The following is a 14,342-nucleotide window of genomic DNA, read 5'->3' on the forward strand; positions in this document are numbered from 1 at the left end:
TCAAGCCTATGCTACAGCATTGGAATGTATCAAAACATATGTGGAATCAAAGGCATGAGACATCTACTTAAAAGAAAGAACTTGAAGCTGACAAGGAATTTTTATCTATATAAAGTGCTCTTTCCTTTGGGACATATTATTTAGAACTTATAGTTCTCACCTAGAAACTCTGTTTCATTCCAGTATCCACATGTTCAAAATTGAATGTGAACCAGATTCAGTACATTAAGGACGGAATGTTCTAGGTAAGTATTAAACCATCATGAAAATTACTATTCTTATATCTATATATATGATAAAAAATAAATATTTTATAAGTCAATATGCTTCCATACATACTTACATATAAAGGCAATTTTATTGATTTTTTTAGAAGTGATATTTTGGTGTCTAATACATAAAAAAGCTTTCTTATCATTCACATAAGAGACCTACAGATAGTGAGTTGATCAAAAAACTAGTTAAAGCTGGGACTCATGAAGAATAATATATTAATACCATATTAATTTATCCTAATTTAAAATACCCCAGTGCGCATCAAATGGCAAGCTCTCTTTTCCAAGTAGGAGTCTACTGATGATATTCCACATGGGTTTTCTGGCCCACGACGAATCCTCTGTTAATTCTAGTTGTAGTTTCTTTATAAGGGAATTCAAATTTTAAGACATTTACGAAGCTATCTGAAAACAATGCTTTTCAATCTTTATAGTATTTGTCCAGTCTTTTATATTTGCTTCACCCGCATCCAATTTAAATTTGGCAACTCACCTTTATTGGATGTTTCCAAGGTACTCAAATTAACTTGCTTAGAAACAGCAATTCTTTTATCTTTTTTGTGCTCATGTGTCATCAGCTTATATAAATTGTATTTCAAGTGGGTAATTGGAAGAAAAATAAGATTGTCATAAATACTTGGGGGGAATAAACAAGGCTGACTCTCAGTGTAACGTCCCACTCAACTTTGGAGGCAGAAATAAGTGAATGTCCTCAGCCGCAAGCATTCCGAGTGCCCTGAGTACCAGTCTGTATGTTTTACAGAGAGAATGGTCAGCATGGTTAATCCATGCCAAGTTGGTTAAGTGGAGGTTAGAAAAAGAGCAATAGTTTCAGTCAGGAGTGGGAAAATACTACAGGGTCAGGAAGCTAGCATACATTGGTGGCACTCGGCAGTAGGACCTGTGAAGAACCAGTTAATGAATGTCCTGCCTAAAGGCTTTAAAGTTCCATTTTTTTTTTCAAAAAAAGAAAAGTGAACAAGCAAAACACAATCCTCTCTAAAAAAAATTTCTATTTTTCAGAACATTTTGTCACTTCCAAAGCATGAGCTTATTTGATGCCAATATGCAGATAATAATGCATAACAGTTTTGAGTTCCTTGTTATTATTTAGAAAGAAATATGAAAAAAAAGCACACCACATTAGACACATTTTTTTTCTGGTCCCAACTCCTAAATTACCTAGATCTGAAATCTTAAGGATAGCTTTCAGTCCTCTTCTGCAGGATCAAGGCCTGGTGGGATTGTCTCTAATATTCTTTGAATTCTAAAGTTGCATGACTGTCACTGGCAAATACTTGTCGTCAGCATGGGATGGTGAGCAGGATCACTACTGGATTAATGCTTAGGGCAGAAGTGTGACATGGGTGCTGTGGCCTCCACGTTTGGCTCTCCTTGTTCAAGTAGAATGAAGTGGCTCATACAAAACTCAAGAACGAATTGGGGAGCTAAAGGGCCAAGGAAAGCTTTCTTTATGTTTCATGTTCTATTACAGTGACTGGTAAGAAATAACTTCAAGCATTTTATAGTTTTTTTCCAATGCTTGCAAACCACTGGCAATGCCGTTCCTTCTTCACCCATAAGATAATTTTGTCACTTTCTGGAAGGTGCCATGCTCCCTTCTGCTATAATCTTTGAAGCAGTTGTTCCTTCTTAGACTGATCTTCTCCTTAAAGTAAATCTTTCCTGACTTCCCATATTATACAAATTCCTTTAATATGCACTCTTAGAACTGTATACACCTTCCTCTTGGGGCATTTATCATAATGGTAATTTCCCTATTTTGGCGTGTGAAGGATTATTTGCTTAAGGCCATTCTTCTCCCCTAGACTGTAAATTCTGTGATTTTACACCTGTTCGGTTCACAACTGAATCTCTAGCACCAAGTACAGTGCCTGTAATATATATGCTAAATGTTCCACATTCGATGAATGGATTGAAAACTGTTAATTATGCCAGCAGTTAGTTGTACATGGAACTGTAACTTTTTTAAAGATTTATTTGTTTTAGAGAGAGAGAGAGAAAGAGAGAGCAGGGAGGAGGGGCAGAGGGAGAGTAAGAATCCTAAGCAGGCTCCACACTCAATGCGGATGGAGCCCGATGTGGGGCTCGATCTCACAACCCTGTGATCATGACCTGAGCTGAAACCAAGTGTCAGACGCTCAACCGACTGAGCCATCCAGGCACCCTAAGAACTGTAACATTTTTCAAACAAAATCTTGAATATGTTTTCCTAATAATACCTCAGCTTTGTCTAAATTACTCCTTATACCAGTTTCTATGTTCAAGAAACTTTAGCCCCATAGATCCCTATCAAAGTCATTATTTTAAAAAGAAAAAAAAAAAAAAAAAAAGGAATCCACTTACCCTAGAAACAGGAACTATAAAATATTCAGGTGATTATAAAACCAACCTAAATTTAAAAGCACAAAGCTAAGATTCAATTAAAATACTTCAGATAATTTCTATTCAAAATTAGGAAAATGCTCAAGGTTTTTAAGTATATGATAATGTCATAAAAATTAAGCATATGTTCTAAGTTTTCATTCATTTATATCCTCTAGCAAGTAAGCTTCCTATATCTAACAGATACTTAAGGTCCTTTGATTGCAGTGTGGAAGAAATTGGAGGAGAGGAAAATTACACACCACTCTCATTTACAGTAATGGCTTGAGGGAAATTAAGAATAAGAAAGATTTTTGGCTACACATCGTTTGGCTAAACCCAAAGAAAGAAATACCCAAAAGAACTGCCGTTTTTTTTTTTTTTTTTTTTTTTTTTTTTCCATTTCATGTTTCTGAGAAAGGTGTCAAATCAGGGGACTTTTATCATCTATTTCCTTCTAAGAAGTCTTTTTGTTTTATAGCAATAAAATAAAATTCTTTGCCATCATAGATTCTCTATTACTCAATCCTATCAGGCCACCTGCACTACTTCTATATGGAAAACTGACATCTGGAAACTGAAACTGGAAAAGTTCCTGAACAAGGAGTCAGGAGACCAAGATTCTGTCACGAGGGCTGTCACTAAACATGCTGGTTCCTGGATAAGGTGTTTATCACTATTTCTGAAATGAGCAAAGATTGGACATTATAATGGCTAAGAGCCCTTCCAATGCATAGGTTCTATGGAATTGGTCATCCTAGGATTATATACATTACAATATTACTCATGCTGCATGTATCTTAGAGATTCACCAAAATACAACCAAAGGCCAATGCTTACCCTATAAAGAGGATTTTGTTTTCCTTATGATAGTCCCTCATTCTGTAGCAAGACAAGCCTATGCTTACTCTGAGTCTTTATCCAGCTTAGTTTTGGGAACTATTCTTGGAATGTGGATTTCTACTGAAGTCCCCTAAATGATGAATTCACCTTTCTTAACACATGTATTATAAAAAGGATTGGATTAAGAGTCAAACAAGCTTTGTGACTTCCGGCAAATTATTTAAGCTCTCCGAGCCCCAGTATCCTCATCTGTGAAGTAAGATAATACTTCAAGGGAAGTATTATCTTCAAAGGGAAGAACGTAAAGATTAAACAAGAAGTTGGATTTGAAAGCCTTTCCACTTCACCTGCACTACAAGCACATTTGCCTAGAGTTGTCTATTCAGTACTATTGGAGTTGCCTATTTAGTACTATAGTAATGATCAGTTGGACTACTCAGTACACCCTAAATAAATATGGTGGAATTTAAATCTTGTTTAATATCTAAAACTCACTGAAAGCCTACAGAGAAAATGATTTTTATGGAACATGAATGCTAGTATATATGTTATTATTTGTGAATGTTGATTGTTCTGCTGATAATCATGAAAATGTGAGATTAAGGATGTGTTGTTTGTTTTAAGAAAATATGGTTCAGGTGAAGGTATTCTGACCAACACCAAATTTTTAACAATAGAAGCCATATCAGAGACGATACTTCCAAAATATTATTATTGTTATTATTATTATTATTATTAAAAGCAAGCAATTGTAAGATAAAAGGGATTAAGAGTACACTTATAGTGATGAGCGCTGAGTAATGTATAGAAATGTTGAATCATTATATTGTACACCTGCTAGTATAACGCTGTTAATTATACTTCAGTTAAAAAAATAAAATATAAAAAAAAAATCAGGCAATTGCAATAAATCTAAATACCCGTGACCACAAAGAAATAACCTTGTAATTTTAACAGGTGATTATCTCCAGATTAACAAATATATGTAAAGAACTATTCTATCTCAAGATACTCGAACAAAAATAAGTGAAAGACTTTAATTATAATAGGAATTAATTAATAATGACTGAGCTCAGCTCTGGGACTTTAATAAATGCTTTCTGTTGGTAATGAAAAGTTGAGATGAGACTTGACCCCTGGACCCTTGAGTTCAGCTACAGTATCTGTGCTTTGGTTTTTACCTGTGAAATTTAAGATCCTCTCAGACTAACTATATAGTCTTCACCTTAGTCTTATCTTACTGTTAATGTTTATGTTTTTTGATATTTCTTTCTTATTTTTAGATGAGCAGCAGAACAATCTCTAAATAGAAAGTCATCTTATTTTTTGACACATATTTAGGTAGGATGAAATCTGTCTAAATTAAACACCTTAAAGTTGAAAATCTTCCCACTCATTTTTTCAATTATAACTCAAATTTGATAGTTTTCATACTGTTCCAATATTTTATGTTCCTCTCTACAAGAAAAACTCAAAAGGGAAGCACACACATTTTTTCTTTTGTTTAGGCTGAACACTTTTTTTGGCTTAATTTAGTATCCCCAGCTGTTTTGCCTTTTGTAATTCAAAAAAATCAGAAGACTTTTGAACACCTTCTAGGAAAAAGTTTGTGAAAATTGATGATGTATTCTGTAAGTTGAAGGAGAAAAAGTGAATATGGCGATCTATTGAAGAATATACTGATATAACCTGTAAGCATACAATCTGTTTTAGAGTCACCAAAACATAACCTATTCTATTTATCAATATTTATTCATATCAAGAAGAAACATTTCACCATATTTGTAATTTATGATGTAATTTAAAATTGCTAAAAGGATAATTTACCTTCAAATGTATTTTATGAATTATGCTGTTTAATATGCTTCTTCTTGCAGAATTCATACAAAAGCATAGAATAAATAACTCTGATTACTTACCACAATAACCTATTAACTGTGTACTAACTGCCCCACTGTGACTATTTCTCTGTCATCCAAGGTTTTTTACTTTCTTAAATCAATCAAAGGACCCGTTTGTTGAAACTGTGCTTTGTGGTCACTAGAATAATTTTCACCCATGTGTTGTTTTAATTTTAAAACTGTGGGGATATTTAGTCTTGGCAGTGTTTTCAAATAAATGTAATTTTTTACTTATGCTCTGTGCAATTTCCGTAGAAAGACATTTTTAATTTTTGCCTCTTTCTTAAAGACTTGAGGACATATGTGTTTAAAGTACTTTTCTTTTATTCTAAGTCCTTCATCCTTCATGAAAACAATATTTGAAAAGTCCAAACTGTCCCAACTCTAAACAGATGGGAGAACAACGGACTCACAGGTTTTCCTCTGAGGGATCCTCATTATCTAATCTGAATGAGGATACAAAGTTTAGAAAATGATAGTTAAAGCGCTAAAAAATAAAGCATTAAAGAGCACTTTTTAAAAGTTAATTAAAATGAGGCCTAAGGTTTTATCCTCAGCAGGAAGTATTCAACTGACAGAGAACTTAGTAAGCATCTTTGCTCTCCTCCCCACCCTGACCCCCACTGACCTAATAAAGAGACCTAACCCCAGTGGAGTCCGACGGTCAGGGGCCAGGGACCTTGACTGACTAGGCATAGGGATGCCTGTCTCTCCTATGTAATTCCTATATTATTCCTTTGGCGCTTATGTGCTTCAGATTCCTTTAACCTGAGGAATTGAGCTTAATATTCAATTTCCCATGTTCAGAAGCTATGGTTTCTTCCTCATTCCTGTGTCATTTACCTCATTTAAATTGGGAAATGGTACAGTGGCCACAAATTTCATTGGAAAAGTTGTAGTGGAAACCAATAATGTACTAATTAAAATGTAGACTTAGTGGAGAGAGAGAATAGAAGCAAGCAGAGAGGAAAACAGACAGGGAGAGAGACAAGGAGTGAAAAGGAAAGGGGAAAATGCGAAGATATGTTTTCCCTTATTTTCTGGACTTTAAAAAAACATTACAATTATGATTTTTTAAAAATTGCCTAAAAAAACTGAGGCGAGCATATCTGAAATTAGTGAGTTCACACTGACCCATCCTACAAATACTTGCTTCTCACACACAGTGTGAAGGCCCTGTGCAAGCCCTTATGCTACCAGGGATAGGCTTGTGGATACTCTGCTGTTTAAAAGAGGGCTTTTGGAGTTTCTGCAACAGAGCATGACCTGTGATTCCTAAGAATGAAGTCCCTTAGCATTTTACAACAAGAAATGTTGTGGCCAAGCCAGAAACTTAATGTTACTAGGTTAATGAAACATTGTCCCTATGCTCATAGGCATTTAGTCTACCTTTGTCCGCCCCTGACTTATAAAATGAACTTTCCTTCGATGTCAGTTTGATTGCTTACACTTAAAGTACGCCCAAGGAGGTTAATTTTTTCTATTTCCTTGGAAACATTTGGCTATTTGAATAAAATAGTCCAGTGACTTTATATTTAGAAATACACTTTTTAAGATCTTTTTATGCCTCCTATCAACATGATTGCGTGGTACCATGAAGAATTTGGTGACGCATGCTGCCTGATGCCCTGCACTGATTATTCCTCCGTCAAGATTGTTAACCCCCGTAACAGACTGAAAGGACAAAGCATAGTTAAATTATTCATATAAGCACTTAAATTTAGTTATTCTTTACAGAATTGCTAGAAATAATAAAGTAAATAGGCTAACATTCATAGAGTTCAGTGTGTCATTTCAAAAACTTCGTTCTGTGATGTGGACAAAGGGGCTAACTGGTAAAAGCTATGAACATTTTAAAGGAGAACATCACACATTATTACATTTCAGAAGTTCCATCTTACTTCCCACCTGGAATACACGAAACCATATCTTAATTGCCATTACCAAACTTATCATCAATCACACATGCCATTTTAATATGAAAACTTCAGGCATTTAAAAAAGAAATACAGCAAACTCTGGTAAGCAAGCGAAATGAAAGTAAAGGCACACGGCGTTATGTTACTCACCATGTTCTCTACTGAAAGTCCCTCTCAGATCTAGGTAAGCATACTACAAGGTCTAATAGAGATGTGGAGAGGTTGTCTTTATGACTCTTTGAATCAAACAGTAACTAAGTGGTTTAAGTAGAAACATATATTTTGAAAGGTTAATCCACCCATACACAGGGAAACCCCTTTTTTAAGAAAGTCACTCTGCTGCCAAGAGGCTATTAATATTCACCTCTCCGATACAAATACAACCACCAGATAAAAGATTCATAACCTATGTGAAAATACCACAGAGGATTCCCTCTTAGTGTCTATGTTGTAATGGAAACACAAGCAAACAATACACCTCTTCAAGCAATTGGGGGTACAACAGGAAATCAACCTGCCCACTTAATGGAAAAGTTATCTCAGCTTAATAGGATCACAACACATAAACATAAATGTAGAATTAGTATAATTTACTGTAAAGACCACGTAGGTCACACACTCATTTCTAGGAATGTTCCTCTGTTTCATCTTCCTATTTCTTTCCCTGAGAGAGCTAGCACCCAGGTTAACATTTAAATACTCAACCTTCAAAGTAATTTAGAAATAAGCCCACTATCTTTAAAAAAAAAAAAAAAGAAAGAAAGAAGTTGCTGAGTGTTTTTTTTTTGTTGTTTTTTGTTTTTTTTTTTACTTAGAAGGGAAATTATATTTTTAGTCTCCATATTGCTTCACTGGCACAAGAGAATAGGGATTATGTGTATTTTTCTCATCATACTAGAAAATAGGCTATATAATTATCAGTAGTGGCAAACCTTTCCAAAATGATAAAGAAACTTGTGCCAGTTCGGGAATGAGATCATGGCTGATAAAGTACCCAGTAGTAATCACTAGTGGTTATTTGCACCACTGGTTTATGTTGAAGTATTCATTCTTCAGGTAGTTATGGCAAGCTTGAGTAAACAGCAAATAGTAGGTTGGCAATGCGCTGGAAAGGCCACAGTGGGTCAGAGTTTGCCTGTTTGACTGACTCCAGCTCTCATCACACGGCATTGCACTTCAGGATAACAGACTTGACAACATGAGTTAAGAAGGATTCCACCTCTGTGATTCCCACTTCTACACCCATACTTCGCAAAGTCAATGAATCACAGTGGGAAATTCAACATTATTTTTCTTATGACAAAATGTTATTAAATATCAATCCTGGGTGGTGAAGTCATGAATGTTCATATTTTTCTTTATGCCTTTCCATACTTTCAAAAAATTTTCGTAAGAAAAAATAGTCCATAATGCCGTTAGCTTGCATGGACACTCAACCTAAAAAGAAAATTAAAAAATCTAAACAAAACTAGGAAGTAAACAATCTGTCCTTAATTTGAGTTATTAAACATTTGATATGAAAATACCATTGTTGCAAGGTCTCCTAAAGTCTTTTGAACATTTCTTTTAAAAAGTATTTTTAAATAACACAAAATTACATTTATCCTGTTAGTTTATTTCCATGTGAGAAAAATAATTACTTAATGTTTCACAAGACTATGCCATCTTAGGGTGATACTAAAAGAGCAAGGAGACATATCAGCAAACAGCAATAAGGTGATAAAGTCATTCTTACAGACTGGAATCTCTAGATCTAATTAAGCTCTTCCTTTTCTGAAATTTCTCTTACAATTACAGAGTGCTATACAAATGCACAATGTCATTACAACTTCCAAGTGTTCCCAAAGTGTGTCCAATCTTGTTTCAAGCCAAGCACCTCTTCATTTAATGACCACATAAATTAAAGAATGTAGAGAAAGCATAGAAGTTTGTTTCAGAGTCTACGGAAGGTTATGCAGGAAGGTTATTTCCATTAAAAACTATGGGATGGACAGTGGGGATGGCGATGCTAGACAATGGAAAATGAAATAAGATACGATTTGCATTTACCTCAGGAAATGTTGGAGAAGAGAGAGTCCGTAAAACACAAAGACAGATCTTGTTACCTCCACCTCCTATTCCTAGAACTGTAAAAGGGAAGCCAGACTCTATAAAACACCACGATGAAATAAAGCGGTGGCTGGTCCACGAAGCACTACATTGCTTCTAGTGTACACCTAAGCCACTCATCATCAACTAGAAGGAAAAGCTGCTATTTGCCAACCAAATTATTTTTACTGTTCACAAAAGAGCATTTTGTTCAGTGATTTACCTTTAGGGAAAAACAAGGAAATGAGTTGAAAAATATTTTAATAAAACTTGAAGACTAGTATCTAAAGTGATTGATCCAAAGTTAATTTCACATGGCTTGCGGGTACAGTGTCTGAGGGAAAAGGGGAAAGAAGGAGAAAATGACACTAGTGAAGTAAGACAAGGCCATTGAGAGTTGAGTTTGGAAAAAAGAAAGTCATACTCAGTGCTTCTTCTTTTATCCAGAGGTAATCTCAAGAGTATTTATGAGTGTCAAGGATGGAGGTTTCCAAGCTTTGGGCTTGGGAAAGGGCAAATGCAATCTGCCTCGAAGGATGGCCGAATGTGTCACCTCGTAAGAAGGCTCCCCTGGACCTCAGCTGCACCTCGTGGCTGGCTGCAGACATCCCGAGGAAGACCAGCAAAATGCTTCCATGTGCTTTCTTTCTGGCCCCATTCCAGGCCTGCCCTCTCCCTCTCTGCCACCAACTCTATTTCCCGACATCCCAGATTCCACATCATGCGTGTCTTCATTGAAAGAAGACAATAATGTAAATACTACAGTTGAGAAATTTACTTTCAGAGCTTCTAAGTAATATGATAAAGCCAACCTGGCAATGTTAGCTCCATTAAAGTAAAGTTTCTTTGGGAGTTGTTCAAACTAAATTCTATCTGTTCACTGAGAGCTTTCTACGGATTAGGGACGTCTGATGGCCCTCCAGAGTCCTTCAAGAGGGAGGCCGCCGTCTCTTGCCAAACTTTGGTCCTTATTGTTTCCATGAGAGAGTCAAAGCAGAGAGTGTATTTTTATTATAACTTAAGGACATCACCTGTAATATTACTTAAAGGACAGAGATGGTTGTGCTAGGAGCTTCAGCTGGATGGGTATCAATCTAGAAGGGGAATATGGCTTGTGCTTTACTGTCTCCTATCCCGGTTTATTGGTAATAAAACTTAGTGTTTAATTTGGGCTTTCTACTTCATAAAAAAAATGGTATTTTTTTTTTTCTCCCGGATTCAAATTATCATAACAACCAGGAGTATAGCTGACTTTGCTATTTGAGGAAAGCTCATCTGGATGAAAATTGACATAGAGAACAATTTGTCATCATTTTGCAAAACTGAATACCCATTCATAAAACTCTGGAAACAGTTATACTCATGATATAACGGTTAAATTTGATTTTTTTCCTCCATTTTTTTTTTCCAATAGAACTGTTGTTTTAAGGACTTGAGTAATTCTATACATTTTTGCTGAGTTCTCCCTCATTACTGTGTGTGTGTGTGTGTGTGTGTGTCTGCTTTTTAAAATTCCAGTTATGGATAACAAGGGGCTAAACAACATGTGATTTAAACCATTCAATTATTACAGTTCTGCTTTTTCCTAAGGACTGGAACCAACTTTTCTCTGAAAAATTCTGCCAAAAAGACAATAAACAAATAATTGGGAGGGAGAAGGGGCATAAATCTCCTTTCTAAAGAGGATGAAAGGATGGATGAGAATCACGGATGTAGATAAATCAGAAATGCAGCTGTTGGGGACCAAAGTCCAGTTATCACTGTACGCCAGGCCCAAAGATGTGGTGATCTTTAAAAGACAACCCCAGGTGTTGACAAGTAGAGACGCCCCAGGAGAACTCGGACACTCAACCCCTTTGACTTTTACCCTCACCACAACTGTATCCCTTCCTGTTTTCAATACACATGAATCTATTTTCTCATCCAAATTCAGGAACCATACCTGTTTTCAACATTAAATTTGCTTTTGATCATTTCTATCTTACAGGAATTACCACCCAGAGAGCATTAACTTAGAAGTCAGGCATTCTGGGATCAAATTCTTTAAGATCAACATTGAATAATTTTCACATTCCCCATCTGTGTAAAAATGGAGTTTGGGTACTGGAAGCCCGACACATCTGATCCGAAGGGACATTTTTATTCTAGCAGTTTCTTGCTTTTAATTGAAAGTCTAAATGGAGAAATAACTTTTGATCCTAAGCTGTGATTTCCACCTTCCATGACACTTCTTTACAGCCAAGTGTCTTCATGCACTCTTCAGATCTTAACTGCACATCTACAGCATTGTGGGGTTTGTGCACTCGGGAATAGACAGGAACTTTAAAACTGTAAAAACAGTTACTAAAATGATTAGCTTTATGGTTATTTTAAGGAAAAGTCATTTACTATGCTGAAATTTGGGAGGGGTCCTCACTGTTTTGTCCCAAAGGACTCAGAAGATTGCATAACAAATATAAAACTTTACCTCCAGCACTTTGAAACTCACAAAATAATTTTAAAGCTTGTATTGGAAATCATTTTATACACCAAGGAGAAAAATGCTGAGATCTGTCCACAGAAGTTTAATTTAAACCAATTCATTTTTCTCCAGTGGCATTCATTCTAACAGCATTACTACAAATCAGATTCATTTAACCCCTAAAGGCTTCTATTCCTTTACCTAAAAATGGGATTTGTACGAGATGATGCCTAAAAATCCCATCCCAGGTCAAAGAGTCTATAATTTGGTATCACCCCAAATAGCAAACAGCACATTTCCATTTTGATTGGTTTTAAGGTTTCTAAGGTCCCTTGTATAGTTGAAGAGAAAAAAAAAAAATACAATCTTCTTATTGTCTACAAGTGTGTCTACTCTGAGTCAATTCTACTCATGGAAGTATACTAACTCATTCAATTCTTAAACCAAAGCATTAAAGACCTAGAAGAGTTGGACCCTCAGCACAACTAAAAAGTATATACTCAAATGCCTAATTTATTGAATGAAGCTAATAAGTATTACTATTGGCAATAATATTTCTGATTGGGTGACACTAAGAACACTTTTTATCATTTAATAAATGATACTCTCTCCTTTACCTACTAAGATGGAGGGAAAAATAAAAAAAATAATGTCATAAATTCAAGAGGTTTTCATGGTCATTCTCGCTGGTTTTGAAAATTGTGAATAAATGATCCATGTAATATAAAGAATAAACACATATGGACAGAGCCCATTGCTGAAATTTAGCCAAATTCATTATAAACATTAGCTTGGATAAACTTTAATAACTTATATTATCATTGTTGTGTTGCATGGTAATTAACTATAAATTGAAGCAATTCACGTGTGTGAGTTTGATGATGATGACTGGGAATGACGACTAGCAATAATTTCTGATCATCTATTATATATCAGATACTTTACAAACATTATCTCCTGGCTACTTATTATTTATTTATTTATTATTTATTTATTTATTTTTGCTTATCCAACAGTGCCTTAATTTTCCTCAATTTTATTTATTTATTTATTTATTTATTTATTTATATTTCTTTCTTTCTCTTAATTAACATATAATGTATTATTTGTTTCAGGGGTACAGGTATACTTCCCACTCCCACACAGATTACTATGATTGTTTCACAAATCAACCAAGAATTGCTAAGGTCAGCTGGGGTAAGAGGTAGATCCAAAACTAAACTTAAAGGGCTTCGTCATTTCCAATTTCCCTCTATCCATTCATTTCTTCATTTCAATCTCTTCTGCCCTACCACTCTGCTTGAATATACCCAAGTGAGCCAAAATGGTGTGGTGTCTCAGTCAAAGAAACAAAGTCCAGTTCCCTTGAGAACAGATAGACCATGACATTTACCTGCAAAGACCTTTTGAGATATTGTGATTTATTTACTTATTTATTTTATTTAGTTATTTAAGATTTTATTTATTTATTTGATCGAGAGAGAGAGAGAGCACAAGCGGGGGAGCAACAGGCAGAGACAGAGGGAGAAGCAGGCTCTTCGCTGAGCAGGGAGCCCAACGCAGGGCTCTATCCCTGGACGCCGGGATCATGACCTGAGCCGAAGGCAGATGCTTAACCGACGGAGCCACCCAGACACCCCGATATTGTGATTTATAATAAGAAATATATATATTTGGACTTTGTCCGCCTTTCTGGCACAGAGCTTTGTAAACCCTTGGGATTTCTTAAGTGATAAGAGCCATAAAACTACCTTTTGTCATGTTAATGAATAACTTTTGGACTGTACCTGTGGTTGCCTGGAGAGCCAACCATGAAATTAAAGGGTTGGAATTTTTCTTTCTATCCTTGACCTCCAGGGAGGGGAGTGGGGCTGGAGGTCGAATCAATCAACAACAGCCAATGATTTAATGAATTATGCCTCTGTAATGAAACCCATTAAAACTCCATTAAACCCCATTAAAAAGGATGAGGTTTGGAGAGCTTCTGTGTTGGTAAAAAAGGCATGGTGATTTGGGGAAGGTGGCCTGTTGTGAGAGGTCATGGAAACTCCACACCTTTCCCCATACATTGCCCTCTGCGTATCTTCCATCTGGTTGTTCCTGAGTTAGATCTTTTTATAATAAACCAACAATCTAGTAAAATGTTCCTCTGAGTTCTGTGAACAACTCTAGCAAGTTGACCAAGGTTGAGGTGGTGGGAACTTCCCATCCATAGTGTGTCAGTCAGAAAGACAGGTAAAAACCTGGACTTGTGACTGGTGTCTGAAGTCCAAGGAGGGAGTTGTTGGAACTCCCAATCTATAGCCAATCTGTCAGAAGCACATGTGGCAATCTAGATTTGCAACTGGCCTCTGAAGTTGGAGGTGGGCGGTCTTGTGAGACTGAGGCCTTAACCTGTGGGATCTGACACTATCTTTGGGTGGATAGTATCAAATATGAGTTGAATTGTAGGACCCACAGCTGGTGTCAC

This window comes from Halichoerus grypus, chromosome 3 (genome assembly GCF_964656455.1).
Source record: "Halichoerus grypus chromosome 3, mHalGry1.hap1.1, whole genome shotgun sequence".
Taxonomy (NCBI): Eukaryota; Metazoa; Chordata; class Mammalia; order Carnivora; family Phocidae; genus Halichoerus; species Halichoerus grypus.